Source organism: Schistocerca americana, chromosome 1 (genome assembly GCF_021461395.2).
Source record: "Schistocerca americana isolate TAMUIC-IGC-003095 chromosome 1, iqSchAmer2.1, whole genome shotgun sequence".
Lineage (NCBI taxonomy): Eukaryota > Metazoa > Arthropoda > Insecta > Orthoptera > Acrididae > Schistocerca > Schistocerca americana.
In genome coordinates this window covers 165,193,378-165,221,066 of record NC_060119.1, presented here as the reverse complement: position 1 = coordinate 165,221,066, position 27,689 = coordinate 165,193,378, and positions in this window count along the sequence as shown.

Sequence of the window (27,689 nt, the reverse complement as noted above, 5' to 3'; positions counted from 1 at the left end):
TAGGCCTTTCGTATTTCTTAATTTTGAAACTGTAAATAATGCCAAGAACATTTTTGTTATATTTGCTATACTTCAGACTTTATAATAACTTTAAACGGTTTGCATCAAATCTAAGTGTGTCTACAGCTTCTAATATTTCTCTTGTAAGAGTTTGACGCTTGTAGTTTATTGCCATTTCAAGCTAACTGCCAATTTCTGATGAACTCTGGCGAACAACGAACACATGATACTACAACAATCGCCAAATACATTTTCTCTTTTTTGTATTCACATGCAGATACTGCTGCGGAAAAGGAGCACACTGGCGAGCGAGCGGTAGTGTGATGGGACGAACCAGTGGAGCACAAGTTGGAAATTTCAAATTAGGACGAGAAAATTCTATCAAACTTTATTTAATGATTGTTCCGTTTAAAAATTCAAACACTTCTGGTTTATAATTCAAACACTTCTGATTTATAATTCAAACACTGACAGCCAGATACGAAAGCGTGACTCTCGAAACGCCTAACTGTGCGTTATGCGTGCTGTGCAGTGGGTTGTATACTGGAAAAAATCTGGCTGTTGCTCATGCGTCTCAGTTACCAGACGACATGATTAAATTTTCCAAACCACGCCTGTCTCTTTCGAAAAATGCTGATTCTAAAGCAGAAAATGCAAAAATTAAGCAACAGGAGACTTGTAATTCAAATATCGCTAGGTAGTGATTTCAGTTTTGTCCAAAAATGATAAGAAGTGTGTAGTGACAGTGTCAAAATGCTGTACCGTGAAATACTATGTAGACAACATTGTATCTACTTCGTTTCTTTAGTGAAAGGTGAGATTCAGGTGGGTAGTCCTGCACGAAAGTGGATATCTGATTCTACTACAGTCCGACGCTGTATTTTCCTGCATCTGACCAAGCAAGTATCACGTTTACCGTGCAGTGTATCGTGTCATATAGAAAGGGCCAGGATACCGACGTATTTCGATCTAAAAAGATGAAAAAGTGCTTTATTTAAAAGTCACAAAACGTAGAAAATATTTTTTATTCATTGTGCAGCCGGAAATAATTTCAGTTAAGCCTCAACACGAAATTAACATTCGTTTTGCGAACATAATACCGTGAGAAAGAACATGTGCGGTGTGCTACAGTGTAGATTATGTGCAGTGAAATTTTTAAATGTGACCTATCAACTGGAAGAAACCTATACTGCATGTACCTAGTGAAAGAACACACGGGGGTATGAAAAGGACATATAGGACACAAAAATGATACAACAGAAGATACCTATCAAGAATAGGCGGAACATGTTTAGTACACATAAATGAGACATATATTCAGTTGCAAAAGATGGATTTTTTTCGTCCGTATAGTATAGCATAATTGACGTAGCAAGTCAGGAGAGATGGCTGGAAATATTAACAATAGATATTCAGTTCATGCTGTAAACTGTAATCAAGGTCCCTTTCGAATATTTCATCTATTTCATCTTTAATAGAATGAGCCTGTTATTACATTTTTTTCTCATAACTCTTAATATTTCACAGCTGGAGATTAAGAAAGAAAGATTCAACCTTTGCCAATCATCCTTCAGCATAAAATCACTCAAATGATGTAGAATGTGAAGTTTTATGGTTTTCAAAAACCCCAGAAAGATGACGTTACTGGAACCAGATATCAGTAAAAATATGACACAGAAAACTACTTCAGTATTACACTGCCAAACTCAATTTCATTTTCCCAATCTTTAAATCAAGTTTTAGTTACAAATACTAGATTAAAATTGTAATTTCAACTTTATTTCACATCAGCTGCTGGATGTATCTCCGCATAAAAAACTAAGTTTCGTTATGTGATTAACATAACTATTTATGTGTGAAATAAAACATGTAATACATTCCTGAGTAAACACTCTACACGTCATCATTTTTGTATCTTCTGTATCACCAATATATTGTAAGGCGCACTTCATTTTATCTCTGTTTGTAATACTCATTTGTCACCTAACGATGGCGTAAGGAGCTCAGAAATTATTCATGAGAAAATAAATACAAATTTGCAGAACGTCAGAAAGTGCTCCTTCTTAATATTACATGTATTTAAAAATAGTAAATAATTTTTCCTATTGTTCAGAATCATGTTTCAGATGTAGTGTCATCACTTGTTTGATTTCTGAAGTTCTTTTCTTTATCTAAATATCAGAAGTTTTCTACGTTCCGCGTTGTGCGTAGGTGAAATTATGCACATGTAATCGTAACTGTGGGACATTATAATTCTGTAAGTTCAAAAGTAAGTGGTTTGCCAGTCCGCTTGCAGTTTGTCTATTAAAAACGCTTGCATTTGCTTATGAAAAAGGTCTGAGGGAAAAAAAGTATCGTGGTTATGCTGTAGAAGCAGTAAATCTAAATTAAAGGAGTCTAACTGAGGACGATGGAAGTCAGAATGATCAGAAGTGATTTGAACCCTGCCCTTTCGGAAGAAAAGCTGTGTGAGAGAACAACTGTTACGTTACACGTTTCGCTTTCAAAATGAAATTTTGCTCGCGCTTGACGGGTGCATAGCGTAAGTTTGAACATACAAGCTGAAATTGTTTTGCTTCCTTTTGTCAGTTCCGATATTGTTTCTAGCAAGGACGGTTGTTGTCTTTACGCAACTGCTTCTGTCCGCTATTTTACGACAATCTAGTTTCATTTTTGCGTCTTCCTAATAGTCTTCTGTTCCTCGTACTCTTAATCTTATCTAAGCACCCGCCAGCCTTCGTTTTGAACAATAATCAGACACCTATTCCCTGAACACAATAATGTTCCAGTTCAGAAACAGGCTGATGCACTACGGCAATGATCTGCTGTCATCGGCTTATACGGAAAGGAAAAATGATCTTTTCACCTCTCCTTCTGTGACCGTTACTTCCGCAGGAAAACGAGAAACAGATTGTCAGTGCACTGGAATCATTATATCTTCTGTCCATTTAGGTGATGGTATTAAGACTAACTTTCCGTAAAAGTACGGTTGGCAGAAGGCTATATGTCGTGTCACTGAGACGGTGCATTCGTCTCCAGCTGAATACATTTCGAGTGGGCAATTTGCATTTTTTAATTTTTTAGAGAAGCTTACGAATTATGCAACCATTCTATTGACCGGATACGTTTCTATTTCGATTACAGTATAGCGAATGTCATTACATCATGTAAAAAAGTAACAAAATACAGAAAGTGAACTTGCACAGACATTGTGAATGTAGGCTTTCCCGGTGTATAGTGCTGATGAAATCTTCTCGGGCTTCTATCCGGGTAGCTACCTCGAAAATCCGCTTCCACAGACATTATAATCAATTCTACCTAAAAAGAAATCTCTGCGCGTGTGCCCTAGTAGTAACGCTACTTATAAAAGGGGTAATGAGCTTCACTTGTTTCCTAAAAAAAAGAAGTGCCTACGCAAAAAATTATAAAATCAGTATGACAAAGTGACCCTAGGTACATGACTACGTGAACATTAAAAAAAACTATAGGTAGCATCTGGCTACATTGCTTATACACTCTTCAGTTTTCTTATTCGGTCGTGAAAATGTTCTTCTAAGTTCCATTCCGTAGAACATATCAGCTGAATTTCGCTAATTTTCAGTGTACTTAATTCAGATTCTACATACACGCTGTTTCATGGGCACAGCCAGACTCATCGGCCTTTTAGAAAGTAGAAAACGAACAAAAAATAAGAATTATTCATCGACATAATTTGCAGTCATTCTTCTAACTGGTACATGATTATCATACACGATTATCATACCAAACAATGGTATATCACGACGGAAGGAGACATACGTTCCGCATTCCCATTCCCTTGACCGTAATTAACACATTTTTTCCCCTTCGTCTTGTTTTCCTTTGCCAGGACGGTAGGATTTACTCCTTTGAAGGCAAAGAACATTAGCTTGAGCATATTGTTTGCTTTCTTATTCTGTACCTCGTCACCGTTAGCCCAGTACTAGCCAATCATGGAGGAAAGATTTTCCACCTAGACATTAATGTTTCATAATGCGTTAATAACGTGAAGGCAATATTTCCCATTCATAAAATAAGACCATAATTTGTAGTTCATTCATGTGGAAAAACAATTTTAGAGAATCTGCCAATACATGTTTCAGGAGCCCAGAAGCGGTAGAAGCTTTGCAGTTACCTGACTGACACAATCAAGAAGAGAGCTGAAGGAATTAATCAGGTTGGAATCATTGTGTTCTTAAAATCAGTTGTAATTATCTGTGTAAAGCACATTTTCTGACAAACAGCTTAAGTCATTATCAAAAGGCACACTTGCTATTTCGTTTTGGTGTTCTTATCTCTGTCATAGCGTTACTGATTAAATACATATCGTCAAGGAAGTTATTTTCTGTCACAAAAAACTGCTGTTACGCTGTATGGAAATGCAAAAAATGAACAGAGCGTCAAAACTTGTTAAGCTCGAGTTATTAAGCAACAGATGGACTTGTTATGATATTGTTTCGCAACTGCAATAAAAGCAACCTGCTAGGATCGAAAGGTATTTGCACGTTCTAATTCTGCAATGTTATCGTAACATTTCGATCTTAATTCTTAATAAGCCCAATATTATGAGGTATCATTACTTTCTTTATCTGTTCTCTTTCCTGTTGGTGTGCCACGTTAATCTTCAAATCTTGCACGAAGCAGCTGTCTCGGTATCGTAAAAGTTTTAAAGCGTGAATCGCCTTGTGGGAATATAATTATTGTAACGACAGTGAGAGAAACAGGTTAAAATACTTGTTTATGTTTCATCTGTGGTCAGATTTGAGACACTGGGCGTTAAAAAACCAAATGTCATGTAAAAAACTCGAATTGTAAATCTACTAATCAAGGGCAGTTATCACTTTTGTCAACATCTCTAGAAACGCTGTTATGACTGAGGGAAAATTGTGTGGTGGAGGATTCACTGTATTTCATACAAGGCTGCACAACAGGATCTCTCACTGTCGATCGTATAATCACATTGAATCTATAAGAGTAGCTCCACCAGACAAGAAATGGATTCATTTGATTGAAAAAACGTTATCGTTCAGCACCTGTCGTCAGTACTCTGCCCACAAAACGTCAACAGTTTTACTTGTTTTTTATTATTTCTTGACTTGAAGCCAGTTTAGTATTACACAGCTAATTATATACTGAAGTTCAAAATGATAGAAGCTTATAAATATTTTTCAGCTGATGTAGTGAGTGGCACAAACATCATCATTAACTGTCTCGTTGTGAAAGTAGGTTATTCAGGGATAATCGATGCACTTACCTGTCAGACAAAGCAAGAGGAAAAATTATAGGGATAGTAGAATAATAGAACATTTGAAACAAAAGTTAGGTGGCGGTGGGCACAGCAAATAGCAATGGATTAAAGGGCAGTACAAGATAAAAAGGTGGAGTAGACTGTGTCAGAGCGTTCGGAATTAATCTCTACACATAAGGTTATCACCCAGCAGTAGACAATTAACTAGTTTTCTGGGACCAATAACGTTCTTAATTATAGATCTATTCGCAAGACGAACTATCGTCTAAGTGTCCTGCAATATGTGTTAAAGACATAAAATCAACTACTTGAAAACGGCAGAAAAGGCCGAAACCTGGGTTGTACTTAGATAAACAATAACGCAGTCAAATGGCGGTGTGTTCCTTTGAAATAAAATTTCCTAAATTGTCCACTCAACTTGACGTCTATATTTTTACATACTATAACTCCATTTGAAAGATTCTGAACCTTCCATTTCAGAAATTAGTCAATAATTCCCGTTTCTCAGTTATTCGCTTGCAATTCTGGTTGCAAATTCTTGTCTCATTTACTCTCTTGTGGTCGTGAAAGAATTAAAGGAAAGTAATCTAAAACAGCAGCAAATAATTTTATTTCGGTATATAACTAAGGAAAGTTTAGATATGCTTCACATTTTCTGTTACTTCGTTTCTCTGTTACCGGCTCCCCGTAAACATCACCAGTATCCCCAATAATCTCCAGTACTCTTCCAGTTATATTTCTCAGCATATTTCCTCGATTTGTAAACTGCAATATTGTTATAAATAAAAAGCACGATATTATATGTGTTCTGGAGTACTAATTTATTTTGTTAACTGCTTTTCGACTTGCAAGATCATCGTCAGACATTGTACACAATAGTATACTTTTCTTTTATAATTATGAAGGTGTTATCGCAAGAAACGAGTAAAGAATCAGTTAACATATGATATTGTTTTACAGTCTTTAGTTCGAAGGTTGGTATGATGCTGTTCTCTACGCTAAGCTGGCCTGTGTAAATCTCTTCATCTCTGCGTCACTATTGCAACCGAATACCACTGCACTCTACTGCAGTGGCTTCGTTGTTCAGCGGTGCGACGCAAAGTTTCTTCGCACATTCATGTATGTCCGGAGGAGCAGGCACTGCGGCGACCATAGCCGCTATGAAGTACTTGACATTTATTCGCTGTTGCGAATACGGACAACCATCAGTTGTCGGCAAGCATGAAATCCGGATAAGCGGGAAATCCGGGTTCGAGTCCCGTTCTGCCACAAACTTCCATTGTCGTCATTCCATTATAAAGCTGATAGTTGTCCATATTCGCAACAACGAATACGTTTCAATTATATATACTGTGTTTTAAGATGAACCAGCACGTCAGCCAAGCGAAAAGCAATTTTGCCTGCTTGCAGTTGGCCCGCATTTACAATTTTTACCACTTACAATTCTCTCCATTACCAACTTAACAATCCACTGATGCTTCGGGCTGTAGGCGATCACTCTATCCCTTCTGTTACCGAAGATATGCCATAAATTTATTTTCTCTCTAATTGTATTCAGTCCCTCTTCATTAGTTATCCTACCTACCCACGGCGATATCGATCGTGACAGCTGGAGATAGGTAGCGACGTATTTCGTGCATTATAACGTTAAAGCTGACAGCACGACGCGCGCGGTTGTGGGACTCATCTGTGGCGTGGCATCATCGCCTAATTGAGCTGTCGTTTCCGCAGTCCAGGAATGAGTTGATGAGTGAAACACAATACCAGTATGCTGACGTGCGCGCTTGAGAGACAGTTTCGTGCCTCCGTTGCCAGTTGTCCCATAAAATACATTAGAAATGACATTTTCGTTATGCTATAATTTACTCGACAGTAATCGTCACTGCACTTGTTCGATTAAGTGGGTAATAATCGTATGAAGGAACTTTGCACGTGACGCGTTGAACTCAGCCCAGCAATCCGTCCGTCCAGAATCTATAGACCAAGTTGGTGTCCGTTCACAAGTCACGCTCTGTTGGATGCAGCATAATATTATACCGGGCCAAATATCTCACAGAATAAGCGTCAAACGAAAAAAACCACAAAGAACGAAACTCGTGTAGCTTGGCCGGCCGAAGTGGCCGTGCGGTTAAAGGCGCTGCAGTCTGGAACCGCAAGACCGCTACGGTCGCAGGTTCGAATCCTGCCTCGGGCATGGATGTTTGTGATGTCCTTAGGTTAGTTAGGTCTAACTAGTTCTAAGGTCTAGGGGACTAATGACCTCAGCAGTTGAGTCCCATAGTGCTCAGAGCCATTTTCGTGTAGCTTGAAGGGGGAAACCAGATGGCGCAATGGTTGGCCCACTAGATGGCGCTGCCATAGGTCAAACGGATATCAACTGCGTTTTTTAAAATATGAACCCCCATTTTTTATTACATATTCGTGTAGTACGTAAAGAAATATGAATGTTTTAGTTGGACCACTTCTTTCGCGGACATTTGGATGATGTCGTCCAGGATACCGAGCAACATACATAGCCCACGTCCGTTGGCCATTTTGATCACAATAGCCATACATGAACACGATATCGACCTTTTCCGCAATTGGTAAACGGTCCATTTTAATACGGGTAATGTATCACGAAGCAAATAACGTCCGCACTGGCGGAATGTTACGTGATACCACGTACTTATACGTTTGTGACTATTTCAGTGCCATCTATCACAAAGCGAAAAAAGTGGTCCAACTAAAACATTCACATTTCTTTACGAACTACACGAATATGTAAAATAATGGGGGTTCCTATTTAAAAAAACGCAGTTGATATCCGTTTGACCTACTGCAGCGCCATCTAGCGGGACAACCATAGCACCATCTGATTTCCCCCTTCAAGCTAGACGAGTTTCGTTCTTTGTAGTTTTTTCGTTTGACGCTTATTTCGTGAGATATTTGGCCAGCCTGTACTTACGGCATATTGGAGTAGACTGTAAAATTGGACAAATCCACATACTGACTTTTATTCTACAGTTCATGTTTCTGACATTATGTAGATTGAGATGGATTTACATGTTCACACAGATGCTATAGTTGTAAAACTTCTTGTGCATAATAATAAATAAAAATCTCAGCTGGTATTAACACACTCTAAGAAAAAAAAAAGACTCACCACGACAGAAATCGGTATATCTGATGTAGATATGCAGAGAAACACACCATTACAGTTTCAGATAAACTGAATGATTTATTCAATAGAAAGAGCTTCACAAATCGAGCAAGTAAATAACGCATTGCTACACGTCTGTCCCTTATGAAAACATTCGGCGTGGTATTGATAGAGACAGTTGTTGGATGGCCTTCTCCCTAATTCTCTCAACTAACGCACTAGATGCTGAAAATCCCGAGATGGGTGGAGGGCCCTGCTCATAATGCCACCCCTTCCCCTCAACTTCGCAATTGGAGAGAGATCCGGCTATCTTGCTGCCGAAGATAGGGTTTTGCAAGCACGAAGACAAGCATTAGAAATTCTCGTTGTGCGCGGGCCGGCTTTATCTTGCCGAAATGTAAGTGCAGGATGGTTCGCCACGAAGGGCAACAGAACGGGGTGTTGAATATCGTCGACGTACTGCAATGCTATAAGAGTGCCGCGGATGGCAACCAAAGGATGCCTGCTATGAAACGAAATGGCGTTCCAGACCGTTGTCCCGGTTGTCGGGCCGTACGGAGGGCGAGTCAGACTGGTATCCCACCGCTGCCCGGGGCGTATCAAAAAATGTTCAAATGTGTGTGAAATCTTATGGGACTTAACTGCAAAGGTCACCAGTCCCTAAGCTCACTCACTACTTAACCTAAATTACCCTAACGACAAACTAATTCACTGAATTTTCAGGAAAGAAACTGGTCCTTAGCGCATGAGGAGTAGCGATGACGTTATATGCAAAACAGAGAGGTAGATGTGACATCATACAGAAGAATTATCTCTCTACAGGGAGAAGGCAAAGCAGGAAATTTCTATTTTTTTTTCTTTGCAGGCTTGTAAGAACGAAACTTCTCCACTTCGTATCAGAGGTACTCAAAAACACAAGTGACAGATTTCAAGTTACAGAATTTATAATTAAAATTCGGTTTCTTGGCTGTAAGGAGCGTGTGAGTTATTGTTTGTCAGGGCGAACTTACCATAATAAGTAACCTAAGATACACGTAACATATGAGACATTTGAACCACGTTGTTATTATCAGTCGCGGCACAATTAAAACCAACGTGTAGTCCTTTGAACTGGAAAACATAAAAATATTAACGACTGTAGAGAGTCTATCAAAATGGTTCAAATGGCTCTAAGCACTATGGGACAACATCTGAGGTCATCAGTCCCCTAGACTTAGAACTTCTTAAGCCTAACTAACCTAAGAACATCACACACATCCATGCCCGAGGGAGGACTCGAACCTCCGCCGGGACCAGCCGCACGGTCCATGACTGCAGCGCCTAAGACCGCTCGGCTAATCCCCCGCGGCGGCGGCGTATCCAGACACTGCTTCGACTTGGAATCTTATTGACTGATGTAAAATTCTCGTCAGTGGTAAGTCCCGCTTCGAATAGCACCCCGACGTCCAGCGGATACGTGTCTAGAGACGCCCTGGATAGCGGTAGGATACTAGCTGATTGTAGTCCGTCATACAGGAATGATGCCCTTTCTTTTCATAGCATGACACCTTTGGTTGCCATCCACGGCAACATTACAGCACAACGGTACTTCCACGATATTCCAAACCCCGTTTTGTTGCTCTTCATAGTAAGCCATCCTGGATTAACATTTCAGCAACTTAATACTCGCCCGCATGAGGCGAGAGTTTCAATTGCTTGTCATCGTCCTTGCCAAACCTTGCCTTGGGCAGCAAGGTCGCCAGAACTCTGCCCAATCTAGAACTTCTGGAGCATTATGAGAAGGGCCCTCCAACAAGCTCGTGATGTTGACGATGTTGAACAGAATTTGGCACGATATCCCTCAGGAGGACATCAGACAACTCTAATTAAAGCCAAGTGGAATAACTGCTTGCACAAGAGCCAGAGGTGGACCAAAGTGTCGGCCACTGTGGCCGAGCGGTTCTAGGCGCTTCAATCCGGAACCGCGCTGCTGCTACGGTCGCAGGTTCGAATACTGCCTCGGGCATGGATGTGTGTGATGTCCTTAGGTTAGTTAGGCTTAAGTAGTTCTAAGTTCTAGGGGACTGATGACCTCAGATGTTAAGTCCCATAGCGCTTAGAGCCATTTCACATTTTTTTGGACCAACGTGTTATTGACTTGCTCAGTTTGTGAAGTTCTTTCCCTTGAATAAATAATCCAATTTTTCTGAAACTGTAATCATTTCTTTTATTCGTTGTCTGTATATGTGTATCGCATCTACCTGTTTCCGTCCCATTCGGATAATTCGTCGTGGTAAGCCTTTCTCTAATTTTAATTCTTTTATTTTTAGAATGTGATACAGTCTTTCACAGCAGCTGACTTTGTTTACTGTTTGACTATCACAGAGGTTTTAATTAACGTCGTCTCTCGTCTGTCAAAATAAGGCAGACAATAATATTATATTCAGCATGTCTTATGCGGAAAGATTGCGCTACAAATGGAAACATTGTATTTAAGTTAAGTCGTTAGATATTTGAGTTACTATCTGGCTCTCATAATATGGATATGGAAGTGATGTGTCTTTGGTCACCGGTTATTATTACAACATGTTGCCTCCGCAAGAGTCAAGTAAGAACATGATGTTGTCTCATGGAAACGTAACTAACAAGCTTTCCGTAGCTGTTTTAGAAAATATGACATGAAATGCGACTGTGGAGAGAGTGTTGTGGTTCAGATTTTAGCATTGATGGTATTTGTGAACGCGCGCGCGCGCCTGTGTGTGTGTGTGTGTGTGTGTGTGTGTGTGTGTGTGTGCATGGTTGATTTTGGGGTTTACTAGCGCCCAACAGGGATGTTCTCAGTGCCCTTACAAATATTACAAGAAACGAATAAAGGGCAAAAAACGTCACTCACTCCAACCCTACTCGCATTGTCCCACAGATGCATTCCATATCACACGCTGCATTGATGATATTTTTTTAGGGCTCTAGATGCTGAATGCAGCGTGCTGTTAAATTAATGGTACATTGAATCAATTGAACAAAATTTAGTGTATGTTTTGAGTTCTGTTGACCAGTTCATGTTTTGGACATTATGCGGCGTAGGGGGGAACGGCATGTAGCCTATATGTTGTTCTTCCTGAGGATAATCAGTAAAAATCGAAACTGGTAGTAAATAATAAAGATTTTTGAAGTAGCTGACCGTGTGTAACAAGATTTTCGACTTTGATCAAAGTATTCAAAAGTGAGAGTTTCACACCGGTCTACATTACCGTTTGATTAATACTTAGATTGAAATAAATAGCTTCGTCTCTCCTGCCTTAATCCATACTATAATTTGATATTCAACAATTCAGATTATCATATATTTCAGCCATTGTTTAGTCTTTATACCAAGAGTAATTCTGATTTGTTGATGTATTATTACAACGCCTCATTGACGCATCAAACAAGTAAGAAATTGATACTGACTCATGGAAACAATAACAACAAGAGTTTCCTGGCTGTTTTCGAAAATGTGACACCAATATCCACTATGGGAACGTTTGGTCCTTGACACAGTTAATCACAAGCATTAGTTAATACTAATTGGTTAATATTGTTATAATATTCAATTTTATGTTATGTTATATTCTTTTACAAAGTTGATCCTTTAGCTGAGATCGAGCAACGTGTCGATGGGGCCAGACACTGGACTCGAATTCGGGCGGGCAGCGGTTCAAATCCCAGTTCGCCCATCAAGATTTAAGTTTTCTGTGATATCTTAAAATCACTGACGGCGAACGCTGCGATGATTCCTTTGAAATGACACTGCCGACTTCCTTTCCTATTCTCCCTCCCGCCCCCCCCCCCCCCCCCCACCCCCTTTTCTGCACCGTCGCTGATGACCAGGTCGTCGACGGGTCCTTAAACCCTAATTCTGCTTTTATTTCCCTCAGCCTCTCTTACCGATATCAGCTCTACATAGCTGACAGTCCAACAGAAATTTGTCTGTGAATTTTACGCACAGGCATATCTGCTAGATTGAAATCGGCCCGTGCCCATGAGCGCGCATTCGTCGCAGCAATAATTAGCAGTAAATTTCTTCCACAGTTCCATTGTTTGTTAGCATCACTACTGTAACTGGTTTCTGGTATTTTTAATTTCAAAATTCATTAAATCCTTTATCCGCGAGGCCTTGCGACTAGAGCTGGGAAGTCGTAAATCCTGCGGTGTACAGTAGTAGGACTAAGAACGTTGAGTCTAGACCACATGCAGCCGCCATTACAAATGTTAATTGGTGGAGCAGAGGGATGCGTTAATTTACACTAAGACGGCATTTCTTGTGAATTACGTTTCAACTTTAGGAACATATTCGAGTAGGCATTCAGTGCGTAGTGACGCACATCATTTAATCTAAAGCCTACTCTGGTTCCAGGAAAAGCCAGGTAATTGATATCTGGTCTGTCTGGCCTTCGTGCAACCGCCAAACCACGTGTTAATGGAAAAATAGGAAACCTCATTTCTTCATGTTTGCAGTTTCATTGGTATATCCAGAACTCATATATCCACAGAACAAACAGGTTTTGTTGGAGGAAAGTGACCTCGTGAACAGATTCTCGATATATGAGAAATGATAGAGAAATAGTGAGGGTTCTGCGTTCCTACCTTCATCTACTTCCTTGTCTACAGGAAAGTCTTTGAGTGTGTTGTCTGGGAAAAGCTGTGACAGGTGCTTGCAGAGTTCGGTGTCCCATCGATTTGACAGCACTGATCAGAAGCCTATACAATAATCACCTCGCAACTATGAAGATGATTGTATCAAAAGTTGGCAAACGGGTTGTCTTATATCCCCGCAACTGTAGAATACTTCTATGCACAACATGTCAATATGAATGCCCCTGACGGCTGGCTTAAAGGCATCTCATTTGGTGGCAGAACTATTAACAACGCCAGATTTGCTAATGACAAACAGCAGCGAAGATGAACTTGCTGAGCTGCTAACAAAAGTAATGGACATTGGTCTACGATATGGACTGGATCTCAATCTCAGCAATTCCAAACCCATGATAATTGATCGAGGAGCGAAGGTCCAACTAAAATGTCGGTCAAAGCAACTAAAAATAGCGCATTCTTTCATCTATCTTGGATTAACCTTCTGCTGCACGGGAAGCTGTGATGATGAGCTAAGGAGACGGATCACGCTAGGGCGAGTGACAATGAAGAAACTTAACATCTGGCTGAACAGAGCAATATTGAACACATGGTTGAGTTGGAACAATCGTGTTTTCCATTTTCTTTTATGGATCCGAAATATGGACGCTTAAGGCCATTGACAAGCGGCGTATTGATGCATTGGACCTTTGGTGCTGGCGCAGGTTTCTGTGCATAAAATGGAATGAGAAGAGAACAAATATGTTCATTATTCAGTAACTCAGTATCTCCAGGAGCCTTTCTTTTCGTGTCATCCATCAACTTTGGCGGTATTGTAAGAAGTGATGGAGAAAACTTAGATAGAATAATCATGGAAGGGAAGATCGAGGGAGAGAGACCGAGGGAAAAGCAACGAGCAGGTGGCAAGATGAAATCAAGAAGATTTCTCGTCTAACTCTTCAGCTGGCTCTAAGAGAAGCTGGTAATCAACCAGTATGGAAATGATTGGTTTATGGGGGTCACGACACTCAACAATGAGCGCAACGACTTGTGATGATGATCTGGAACTGCAACTATTATAAAAATTAAAGTACGTGTATAAAGAGTTTGTATGATGTGGAAAGTACTTGTTCCAAAGCATTGGACAGCACGTAGACGTATAGTTAGTTTATACATTTGCATTTTTTTTACTGTGGTCGGCACATTTAGCTTAATGTTGTTTACTAGTAAGCACCATCTATACTCAGTAGCTACCGGACAGACTTGGAAATTGTAGAGCAGCGTTTAGCAGTACTTGCTACTGGCGCCAGCAAAAGGATTCGTAACTTAAGCCCTATACGTCGGGCCGAATACAAGAGCAAAAAACACTGCATTGAGAAAAGCAGTCGATTTGGTAGGGAAGTCATGAAACGACTTGGTCATATTTATTTATAATTCCCTTCTCAAATGTTGCACGCTTATTTTAATCCCACATTCACTTCAGTTTCACAATTTACAGTTATTGATGGGGCTGATGCTACTGATTGAAACAATTATTAGTGATAGACTCTCCGCAGGCCGCTGTGGTCGAACGGTTCTAGGCGCTTCAGTCTGGAACCGCGCTGCTGCTACGGTCGCAGGTTCGAATTCTGCCTAGGGCATGGATGTGTGTGATGTTTTTAGGTTAGTTAGGTTTAAGAAGTTCTAAGTCTAGGGGACTGATGACCTCAGACGTTAAGTCCCATAGTGCTTAGAGCCATTTGAACCATTTTGATAGACTCTCTACAGTCGTTAATATTTCTATGTTTTCCAGTTTAAAGGACTACACGTTGGTTTTAATTGTGCCGCAACTGATAATAACAATGTGGTTCAAGTGTCTCATATGTTACGTGTATCTTAGGTTACTTATTATGGAAAGTTCACCCTGACAAACAATAACTCACACGCTCCTTACAGCCAAGAAACCGAATTTTAATTATAAATACTGTAACTTGAAATCTGTCACTTGTGTTTTTGAGTACCTCTGATACGAAATGGAGAAGTTTCGTTCTTACAAGCCTGCAAAGAAAAAAAAAAATAGAAATTTCCTGCTTTGCCTCCTCCCTGTAGAGGGATAATTCTTCTGTATGATGTCATATCTACCTCTCTGTTTTGCATATAACGTCATCGCTACTCCTCATGCGCTAAGGACCCTTTTCTTACCTGAAAATTCAGTGAATTAGAAGCTAAAAACAAAATAAAATTTATTCGTATTATACGAAACATTCTTCATTTCCCCGAATGCACTATTTGTATCATTTGTTAAGTAGCTGTAACACTCAGGAAAGATCTCGTTCAAGACGGACTGAAGCATTGAAGTCACATCTCTTCGGACGTTCGTTGAAATCTGTTGCAGATACCTGTGCGTTGCTAACGTGACGGTTCCCTACTCTTCTCTGGTACTAAGCTCGCCCTTTAAGGACCAGTATATGGCGCTGTTGAGATGGGATGTTATAGTACTGTTTCAGATTTTCTAGTTATTTGTTGTTACAATAATGACAACCCAGAAATTTTCTGTGTAGTTTGTGTACAATGAACGGTCCAAAAATACAGTGTTGCGAAAAATGGAAGCTTCTCGTTGGATCATGCTTCACGATTCTCGTAAACGCTTAGCTCAACATCGTTAAATAATGTATACACCATTGAGGGGTCAGATCTTAGGCCTGTCCCGACTGGACAGTTGCTTCCTACAATGCTGGAAAAAGGGGTGCGATCTACAATACTGTAGGTAAAATAGTGAAACACGAAGACCAAGAGATGTAATAACAATGAAATTTATTCCACCGATACGGGACATGACACTACACAAATGATTACAGAAGGTACCGGGAATCGAATCCGGGTCTTTCCACACCGATGGTAGTGACGGTAACCGTTCCGTTACAGAGGCGGTCTTAAAAGCAACCCATCTAATTTCTTTGTTCAACTTCTGTTAATCACTTTTAGGAGGGACTGTTTTAAATTTGTTTAAGAATTTCCTCGTGGTCGTTCTTCCGCCAGCAATGAATTCCACTGAGTTGAGGAAAATCAACTGCTGTTCCAAACGGGGTCGACGTTATGTGCAACGTAACCGAAGGGGAAGGCCATGTGCCCTACCGTGAGGCGGGGCTGTCGAAGATCACAGTACACTCGATTATGGATGAGCGTCTCCGAAAAATATCTGTTCCCAATCTATTCCGCATAAAGGGTTCAAAAACAGATGTAGCGTTCGTGAAAACAAATGAAATATGGACTGTGATCGTAGTCTGTTCCAGTTTTTAAAAATATGGATGAAATAGATTATGAAACGTCCCCTTTTGAACAATTACAAATGACTGTGCTTAAACTGACACACAACACTTTTAGCGCAACGCAATCTGACTTTCAATAATCCCTACAAAAGAATGGGCCCTGACTAACATTATACTATACCTTTCACAAATCACTTACCACACAAAAATCTTCGCTACTCAAGCTACTGCAATACAGCGAGCGCCACTACTGCCAGCTAAATAAAAGATTCAAACTACTGAAGGCACTAACTACTGATAGGGATAGTTAGCAAATGAAAGATATTAATAGAGAACAAACAATGTATTTACCTTGATATCATCATATATAAATATAGCAGTTCATGACAAATTTCAAAACTCCGCCATCTCTCTCCCCACATCCACCACTGCTGGCGGCTCACCTCCAACTGCGCAACGCTACGCGCTGTTAACAGCCCAGCTGCCCAACACTACAATAGCGAGTATTACAACAATGCAAAGCAGCCACAGACTGCTACGTAACGTTGCCAATAAGAAAACATAAACAGCCTACTTACAAGATATAACTGAACTTATTATAATTTCGGACAGAGCTGAATTCAATCGGACCATGCTGCATATATGAAATTTAATATAATCCCGATGAGCTGCAAACACAGTGATGTAAAAATACCACCACAATACCTCTGCATCATAGAAGATAGGTAGTATGGGGTACCACATAAAAATGGGTGTTATTTTAGACTTGAATAAAAAATATTTTCTGGTTGTTAACAATGACGGATGACCTATGTTATACTGCATATAAGTTAGGATGAATTATGAATTACCTTAGATTTATTCAGTACCTATCTTCTATAGTTATTCAATATGTCAAGACTAGGTCAGAAATCTAACTTATATAAATATTATTTTTGGAGCAACTTTTTCGAGCTGCAAGTTAGTATACCCAAATAAGAAGAGGTCTGCGGGAAGAGATAAGGTCGAATCTTATAAAACAAGCGCTGCGAGGCAGATTCGCACTAACGACGGAACATCGCCCATTTTAAGGCCTATAATTTTTGCAACAGAGATAAATTAATCAAGCTGAAATTACAGAAATTTCCTTCGAAATAGTGGTGAATACTACATGTTTGTTCAAGGAAATGCTGAAACAGCCGACCAAAGAAACGTAAAATCCGTGCTCAACTTCCTAACGTCAAGCTTAACTTCGATGTACTTGTAACATTAATGACAGGAACGATCCTGTCCATTTCATCAAATTCCTGATTTGGGGTTTGAATAGGACTTCAGATCAACTTACTTTCATTTATTCCACTTCTAACAAGAAATAAAAATATAATGATAAATGAATCATCTATTAAATATTTTATTGTCCAAGCAGTAAGAGCCAGAAACTAAGCAACAGTCAACTGTTTGAGTGTTCCACGATGAACTGAAACCAACAGAAGTGGTTCGTTCGAGAAGCGCATTGTAGAAAATGATCGTTTGTGTCTTTGTTTACACTGTAGATATCGGACCATTGCTTTAGAGGATCAGTGAACAAAATCGTAGACGGAATCAGGAGAGATTACATTATTTCTCATGATGACAATGCCAGCTGTCGGAGAACACGTAAAATAGTTGATTAATTGAAGGAGCTAAAAATCCAATTACTGTTATAAAACTGCACCCCCACCCCTGACTCTTTAAAGAAACGAACTCCCATACATAAAAAATCGCACCTCCCTAACTTTGTATCGTACAGTGCTATAATATTGCAGTCACATTCAGTGATACAAGTGAATACTGGCTAAAAAATATGTTGTTAATAGCGGTTGTAGTAAAGGAGTAATAAATTAAAACGTCACGCAGGATGTTGCATTTTTATTGCATGAAATGTGGAAATGTGGTAAACGATAAACTATTTTTCTCCTTTCATAATTTTGTGTGGAATGTCAGCGAGGAGAAATTTCGTGAAGATCTGAAATTATGCGCGAAATTCATTAGAACTGGCTAAGTCGTTTCGTTCTCAAACACTCAATGAATATAGCCTGCATAATTTGCGTGCCTTGAGTTACGCTACCTCAAGACACATGGACAGTTTCTAAGTAACACTTGGGTTACTGTGTTAAAACTTTAACACAAATTTTACGTTTTGACATACAGTGTTCATGTGTTGGCGTTACTGTGCATAGTTACACGGTGACAACTTTTGTGACCTGTAATGTATACCTGTCTGTAACGTAAGACTAACATACACGGATGATTTGATAATAGACAAGCGGTCCGAAAATAGTAATCAGTGAATATATATATCTTCCTATGCAGCTGAAGACGCTTCCTTTAACGATTATTATAATGACATAGAAGTTGCTGACCTGCATCCAACTGTGAGTAATTTCAGAAAAGCTGAGTCAATAGAATTCACAGAGCTAACGACACCCAACATTCTAACGCACTAGCAACAGCTACAATAGATGTGCTGGTACATGTAACTGAATAGCCAAAAGATGTACTCCTAGCGGCTATTATGAATATGATATCTATAGACGAATCGAGCACAGAGAAAGGATGCTTTAATGAATATTAGGAAACGCAGCTACCGAACCCACGACTGCTCTCAGCGAGTCAGTTAAAACCATAATATGCCCTGTTAGAAACTTTGTGTTTACATGATTAGCTTTTGCTGAAGGAAACCTTTTTTTGTCATTACAGATGTAATTTAGTCAATTATTCTCCACGGTCTCTCAAATTTAATGTTGTGCACTAAGTATAAAAAGAGTGAACCGAAGTCAATATGGAAGTGGAGAAGTGTGACGGCTCTCGTAATTTTGATATTCCTTGATTAGTTGGTAGTGATTAATCATTGTTAATGTTATATTCTTTCTGATATCAGGACATGGTAATTGTTAATATTCTTTGCGAGAAGACGACCCAATTTACTGTCTTTAAAATTTGTCGTAAAACACAGTTCGCTCTAGAACCGCATATTTCGTAGTGTCTTTCTCTCCTAAACTTTGATGGATTAATCAATGACTGAAGACGATAATCTTTAAGCGAGTCCTGTCCAAATTAATTTTACAGGCTCGTTGGTGAATTAAATTCATTTAAAAAGCTATTTTTGTGAGTTATTACGAAGTCACTGTTCATTAATCCTTGTAGTCAATCATCCTACTCCTACGTTAATTTTTCGTTCGATTTTATTAAATTTTTGACGATCGCTGCGCTGGTATGAGTAATGTAGCGTTAAATAGTAATTAAAGTTCTCACTATTTAAGCTTTGAACTAATTTCTGTCCCTGAAACTCCTTATCTCACTTTCCTGAATTAACATAAATATTAATTACCTTTTTTTATAATAAAAGCTTTCCTTCTCACAAAGATAATTACTTTCAGATAAAGTGGAAGGTGTTTCTCAAATTTAAGTTTTGAAACTGTCACACTATATACTTTGATAATTAAAAGTTACGAGCTAACACAATACAAACATCGTGAGACGAGATAAGCTGAGGCAAAATGAGATCGAGGCACTGTTGTCTCGACTATTCATAGACTCATACAAAACAAAAGTTGGCGTAACTATAACTTCTTACGCCTAAAGGTTTTTAGTACACCACTTACTCTTTTAAAATGCTTATTATTAATAAATTCGCAATCATACAAAAGAAAGTAACGAGATTTAAAATCGTGGCTTATGGCCATATAAGAGTGGCTTCAGAAGGCAATTGTATTCTGTGGAAACTATCCTGGTTCTTTTTGCCATCAAGACATCAGCAGCAAAATATGTTTTTAAAGTATCTTTTTAAATATTTAAAAAATTCTGACTCTTCTTGTAGTCTATGAAAAGGAAATAGTTGCCAAAAAAAGACAGCCTGAAATTTATAACTGCTAATAAGAACTGTAAATTATTTGAGGCTTATTTCGAAAGACTCGCCTACCAAAACGCCACGTTAAAGTGTCCGTATTATACTGAATAGATATTTGACGCTCCAGACCATTTATTTTTTAACCTGCTGTACGGTGGATTGTGATGGAATTACTTGAATTGTTTTGTTCAAGGAAAAATACTTTGTTGATACGGAATCCAAAATAAGGTAGTAATTCAGACGATATGTGGAACAGCCTGTTCAGAAGCTACCAGTGCGGGAAACGTTAAATCTTGCATTTTAAACAAAGCACAAGCTTCACAGAGAAGACAGCTTTATATCTGTAGTCATTGCACAAAAATAATACAATACAAATCATGAATTACGCAATAAAGCTTCTTATCCCTACTCTAACAATATGAGGCGAGTACGAACTCCACAGCATTATTATTGGAGATTGTGCACGGATTTTTTCTGAGTATTTTAATATAAGGAACCGTGGTTTCCCGTGGATCATTTCAGTGAAACAACAGTTCTTTTGATTTTTTACCCCCCTTTACTGAAAATTTTTGCACAACTGCTCAAATGTCGATAATATTCACTGCGTGTCTTCTACGGATATTAAAGCATTCTATTTACTCAAAGTACCTGCTGTTGAAGACAGTAATCCCCATTTTACTCTTCCACACTTGCATTGAGTACCGCTCGGTCTTGTTTCGGATGCCTTGTTGCAACAGCGTCAGTTGTACATTAATAGTAATAGGAAGCAGTTGGAAAAGTTTTACAGATGAAGAGCTGGTCGGTATGCACCTCGTGTTTGGGTTCAATGAATGCAGTGGAAGAGTGGCAAAACAGCTCAATGGCGAGTTGTTCTCGCACTGATGGCTACCTCATCGCAGTGCTATTGCATCTGTGCATAGTCGCCCACGACAAACCTGGAGGGTGTTATAATGACTGAATATTACAGGTTTTTTCAATGTTGTGAAGGTATTTTCGAAGAAACAAACGTAAATAAGCAAAACGGAATAAATAATATTAATGTAGTGGTAGCCTGGCACCACTTTGTACGGGTCGAAAATATCAACAGTTTCTGCTCTAACTACAGGACATCACCCGAATTCTTTCGTTTGTGTTTTTAGTTTTATCTTGTTTCTTAAATGAAGAAATCTAAAACTTTTTAATAAACAGATTTGTTCACAAAATTTGTAGCTTTACTCACAGGAGTAGCCAGTGACAGAACTCTTATAACAATATGCTGAAATTCGGAAACAGCTTTCTTTATTTAGTTATTAATCAACTGAACTTGCGGCAGGGTGGTCTCCGCTTTCATCGGATCTGTATCTGTTGGATTTCTGGCTGTGTGGATTTTTAAAGGCATTGGAGCGCACCCATCGAGAATGCGCAGATGTTGCAGTAGCGTTTGATCAATGTATGTGACGCAACACGAACAGGACAGGTGTATTTGGAAGGATAGGTGATTTACCGCGAAGAAGAGCTGAAGAATACGTCACAATACGTGATAATCACACACGGACCTGTCTGTAATGGCTCCTTCTACGTAGCAGACAGAGGGGAATAAGAGGACAGATCAGTCCCCATCTTCATGGGTATTAGCTTCTGGACATATTATTTGAGGAGGTTTTCTTCTAGTTTTGGCCGATACTTGTAGGAACGTCTGACACGTTTTTTGAACGCCATGTACAGGCGTGGTCCTAGCAGCGCCTCTTGATTTTGGTCGATGACATGTCTGACAAGAACTCGTAACGCTGGAAGAGCATTCTAGAATTGGACGCCCTAGCGTCTTATAAGTCGGTCCTTTACAGAGGTATTCGCCAAAATTTTTCCAAGAAATCTGTTTTCCATTTGTGGAGGTAGACTTGACCTTTCCACCAGGCAGTTTTTGCCGTTTTTGATATCGTGCTTGTCTTCGAGGACAGCAGAATTCACACCTTGATTCAACCATTCTGATTTTCTTTTTGTGGTATTTCTCAAAATCACTTAAGCCCGAGACTGAGATTATTCCCTCGAAAACCCACTTCCGTTTTTCTTTCCATACACGTCAAATTTAATGCCACATCGCTGATGAATCTAAGGCCGGTAAAACGTTGCAACTGCAACTTCTTTTGTAGTTGCTTTAAACGTACACAATGCGGACCAAACGATCAACGATCTCTCCTCAACTCGCTGGCTCTGCCTCACTTTAATACTCACGGTATACGCTCTAATTCTTTCTGCTGGTCTCCGACACACGGATTATTCTTTATGAGCCTCATTTTTGTTTTGTTTTGACAGCACTTTAGGGGCTCGTAAGTAACAAAACTGAGGTGACAAAATTGGAAATGTGAGCGTTACTACATTACTCTTGTAGAAGAGTTGATACATAAGCGTACTGCCTATGAGTTGTGTGTTTAAAATTAGAAACTAACGGAAACACAATTCAGTAAGAAGAGAAGAAAAGAAGGAGTGGACTTTCTCGTTCCTCCGTAATTGCCCGAGCAATCGGAATGTTAGTTCTGTGAAAGGGAGACTTAATGAGCAATTAAAGACAGATATTATGGTTGTTTCGTGTAAAAAGTCAAGCATATATTTATGTCCGAGTACAATGAATAAAAATGCAGTTCCACAAGAAATCAGAAGAGCTGGACTTACTAACTACAACCCGCAATTTAATATAGTACGCCTCTTGTAAGTTTCCTACGTACGATAAAGTTTTGACGAGTCTCTTGCTTTAGTTGCAACTTATTGAATGTTAGCACTGATTCTTGTAACTTGCGTAAGCAGTTATTAACATGACTGCAAAAAATGTGGATGGTGTATATACGAACGCAGGACGGCCTTTTTTTTCTTTACTAACATAATAACATCCACAGAAGCCATTTGCATCTAATGACCTCTATCTCACAACAAGCTGTAGTGGCACGCATCTCAAATTACGTTGGAAACATTTTGCAACTAGCCAGTTTTAAGTGACAGGCTTGTTGATTCAATATTCGATTCTTCGTGGTTCAAAGGTCATTTAGAACAGAAGGCTGCCAGAACAGAAGGTTTAATTAATAAGAAACGACGGTTTTTGTTGAATTTTCAGTCGACAGGAAGGTCGTTAGAGATGGAATTCTGGTTTGTTGAACAATGGAGACAGAAATCGGTCATCGTCTTCTTTACGGGAGACCCTGCTTCTACGTTGATTTAGGGAAAGAATTGAAAACCTAAATTTGAATCGCTGGATGGGGATCTGACCTTCAGATGTACTTCGCAAGACAGTATAGACATGCTTTGTATTAGTGTTGTCCAATCTTTGGTGTGTTGCATACATAAATGGAGGAAAGTAAAAAAAATCTATCTATGCATACTAATCGCTGCTATTTTATTCACCTGATACATGAGATAGGTACACGATGGGGGCAGCAGAGCTTTCGCCAATGGCCGGTCACATCACAAAGTTAAACGCCGGGCTTGGGTATGTCACTCGCAGTTGAGGAAACTGCTTGACGATTGCGGCAAGGGTGAGGAGGGATGAAATAAACTTCCTGATCTCTAATGTTTGCGCGAATGCCCTGGATTAAATTCCAAACCTTTCCGCAGAGTCTCATAAAGTGGGGGCTTGTGACATTGTTGAAGACGATCCGTCCGCTTGGATGGGGACGTTAAGATCTGCGCCTCCCTTGGTGCTTTTCGATAGGAGTAGGCTATGTGCTGGCAGCGGGTTCACCCTTTTTCCCTTCCCCCATCATCTCCAACATGAACGTGACACTACACTGTACAGACCCATTACGGTCATCAACACGTATCAGATACACTCAACACACACACACTTCGCGAAGGAAAGCTGCCTGCGGGCGTGTGTGATAGGAAAAAACCTTTTTGATGAGGTGGTTCAACCAGCCCGTCGAGGTCTCCCAGTCAGTCATGCCATACGACTTTGCGTTAGTAGAGACGTGGCGTAGTTTACCGCGGATAAGGATCCTCTTAACTCTCCCAACATGGTTTCTTAACAACAATTTGGCCTTTCTCCCAGAGATTTTGTTTCAGTTACTATACTGACTACACCGCTCTGAGACAATCCTAGCTACCCGTCTCTGATTTTCTCTGAAGTTTTCGGTCAGGTTAACTTGTTCAGAATAGCAAATACTTAATAGCTTATAGTAATCTTTTCTAAGCTGTTTCCCAAACGAATTCAGTGTGTTTTCCCAGAATCCTACTAAGAATATTCGCCTTCATTGCAAAAATTTGACATGGTCGTTCCATTCCACATCGTTTTGCAGTATTATTCCCAGGTGTATTTGAATAATGTGACTGGTCCGGATACTATCGGGCTCTTCTCTTGTTAAAGGAGCTTTGCTGTCTTTTGTCACATTTAGAGAGAACAGCCATTTAATCGAAAATTGACTGAATGTCATTTCAGGTCATTAGAGATGGAGGTCGTAAAAGAGAAGGGAAGAAAATTACTCGTGGTCACTCGAAAGAACCATCCCGACACTTGGCTTCACTGATTAAGAGTATCGAAGGAAATCGGGACCTGTATAGTTGGATCGGGATTTGACGCCTTTCCTCCAGAACGCGAGTCCGGTGGACCATACTTGAATGCTTCACCGATAAGGAACGGTGAAACACGACCGTTTGAATTTCCCCTCATTCGCCATCGGAACATTAGTGTAGGCAACAGCATCGTCAGAAAACCATCTGAAACAACAAAACCTTAATTCAGCTTCAGCAGATAGCAAGCTAAAACGGTATAACACGACCTTTGTTGATGGCCTCAAATAGTTGAGGAAGAGAGTCCACAAATTCCTTCAGGTATTTATTATCTAGCTCAAGTCACTCATATAACAAATTCGGAGATCTTGATCGTTAAGTTTCACCAACTGCTCCGAATAATCCCAGACATTTTCTGTGCAATTAAGATCACAGCTCGCCATTGGAAGTGCTCTGCAATGATCGAGACTCTCGGATATTCAAAAAGGTGCTCACGCCTACAGGAAGAGCTTTTAGCAGCAGGGACTTTTTCATAAAGAGGTGGAGCACCTCCACCCCCACACCCGCCTGATGGCCAACGCAAAGGCCTACTGACATCCCTGCAAAAGGGTTAGTTTTCACTAGAGTGAAGTCTCGCAGGATGTGGGTACTGAGATATTTGCGTAAGTCTGGTTAAGGTTAACCATTAGTACGCGCTCATCTGGAGACAGATTGGGTGGAAAGTTGAACGAAGGGTAACGGTTTGAAGGGCAGAGGGAAAAAAGTGCCAAGGCAAGAGCTAAGCGAAAAAAACCTCTGCGATAGTCGGGGGGGGGGGGGGGGGTTGTTTTGGGGAAGGAGACCTGACAGCGAGGTCATCGGTCTCATCGGATTAGGGAAGGACGGGGAAGGAAGTCGGCCGTGCCCTTTGAAAGGAACCATCCCGGCATTTGCCTGGAACGATTTAGGGAAATCACGGAAAACCTAAACCAGGATGGCCGGACGCGGGATTGAACCGTCGTCCTCCCGAATGCGAGTCCAGTGTTTAACCAGTGCGCCACCTCGCTCGGTCTGCGATAGTCGGGTCGGGTTGTAAGAGCAGTACCGGTAGCGGTTTTCTTGCTGCCAGCGACAGGTCATGCAAGTGTAGACTTTGTTAGGAGTGGATATCATGCAGGTAGATACTTTTGACTTCGTGCGGTGTTATTACTCGGCGGCTGCCGCTGCGTGCCGGGGTTGATTTCTCGATCAGCGTCAGCATACCTGTAACAGTTAGGTTCATCATCGTTTTGTGTCCGATAGGTCATATATCGGATGCACAGTGTAGGGTAATGTTGTGCGTCAGTGTGCGAGGGTGTCGATTTCTCTGCTGTACCCTATTGGTCGACTTTAATAGCAGCTGGCATACCGAGTCAATGTTGGTGATTTGCAGGGGCTTGCCGACGTTGTCGCCTCTGGGTGTATGTTATCATGCCCTAAGTAGTAGTGTCTTTGGCCGCTTATGCTTCCACCTAAGTTTGTGATCATAGTTTCCCAGAGTAAGGATGAATGGACTATTCGAGTGCCTCGAGTTCCTGTATCGTCGCGTGACGTGTTTTTTGAATTCTTCCTTGAGGGTTTCAAGGTGGTATTCATTGTGGAGATCCACGGTGTGTGTGTAGCGTGAAGCGTTGCTGATGATGCGTAGCACTCTGTTCTGTATGATGTGCAGGCGGTGCAGGCGTCTAGTAGCAACGTATACCCAGGCGGGTCTAATCAGTGTTACGTATATGGATCTCGACACCCTCCTAATCAGTGTACTTTCCGTGTCTAGTATTGGGTAGAGTTATTTGAGCCTCGCGTGCGCGCTGTTGTTAGCAACGTATTCGTTGTGGTCTCTCCCCTCCCCCCTCCCCCCTCCCCCCCTCCCCTCCCGATGTAAATTTCCGGTCCAGCCAGACACCGAGATATCTCACTTTCTCTCGGAAACGTACTGGGCGTGTATGTAGTGTTACCTGTTGACAGTGTTGATGTTTGCGCAGTAGTTTCGCTCTTTGTGTGAACAGAACTGCTTCGCACTTGTCGACGTTTAAAGGAATACATGCTCTTCCACAGTGTTGGCGTATGGCTATAGAACGTGATGGAGAGTACGAAGAAAAATAGGACGCGGACAAGACATGCCGTATATTGTCACAAAATTCTGACTTTTAACAATAAATATGTTACGAGAAAAAAAAGTGAGCCGTTACTTATTGAATGTCCCTCATATATATACATTTTGGGAAAAATATCGCTATATCGATATATCTACATTTTATCAACAGCCCTAGAGTAGAGAGGAATAGGGAAGGCTTTAGCGTGTCGTTGGTTAGCTTATTACAAGACGTCTGCGCTTTGTAGAGGCTTGTGGCCGGAGCACCGGTGCGGGTTCGCCGCGCCACGCCTCGTCTCTGCACTGGCGGCGGGTTGTCGTCGCGCGGAGCAGGTGGGCGTGGGTCTGGCCGGTGATGCTGCACTACCGCGAGACAAAGGGCCGGCTCTTACGCAGCACAAACGGGGCCCGCGCCACGCGACCCGCTTCCGCTGTTTGTCCGAAAGCTAGAGGCGTGGGCCGCTCGCGGCTATCAGACTCGCCTCGGCCGGGGAGAATCCGTTTGATGCGACGGCCGGTGTTCGTAACAACGCCCCGAACGGTTTCCCATCACGCATCACCTGCTCCTGGCGGCCACGCTGACACCGCACTACCTCGTCACTCATTTACGAGGGTGAGTCAAATGAAAACCTTAAACGTGTAATAACAAATCGAAATTTCACGCCGTTATCCTGTAAGTTGGTAAGCTTGCTACAAACAGCGTGCAGAATGTCCTATAGGTGGCAGCATAATGCAGATGCACACGTACCACCGCAGTATCAGTATAAAGATGCCCCCCCTCCCCCACTTGCAACTTGCACCAAGGAAGAACAGCGTCCTGTTATTCGGTTTCTGCGTAGTGAAGGTGTGAAACCTATTGAAATTTATCGACAAAAGAAGGTTCATTACGGTGATGCATGTTTGTCATAGCAGCAAGTCTACGAATGGAGTACGAAGTTCGCAAATGGTGTGACTGTCACAGTGGAAAATGCTCCTCGTCCAGGTCAAGCACA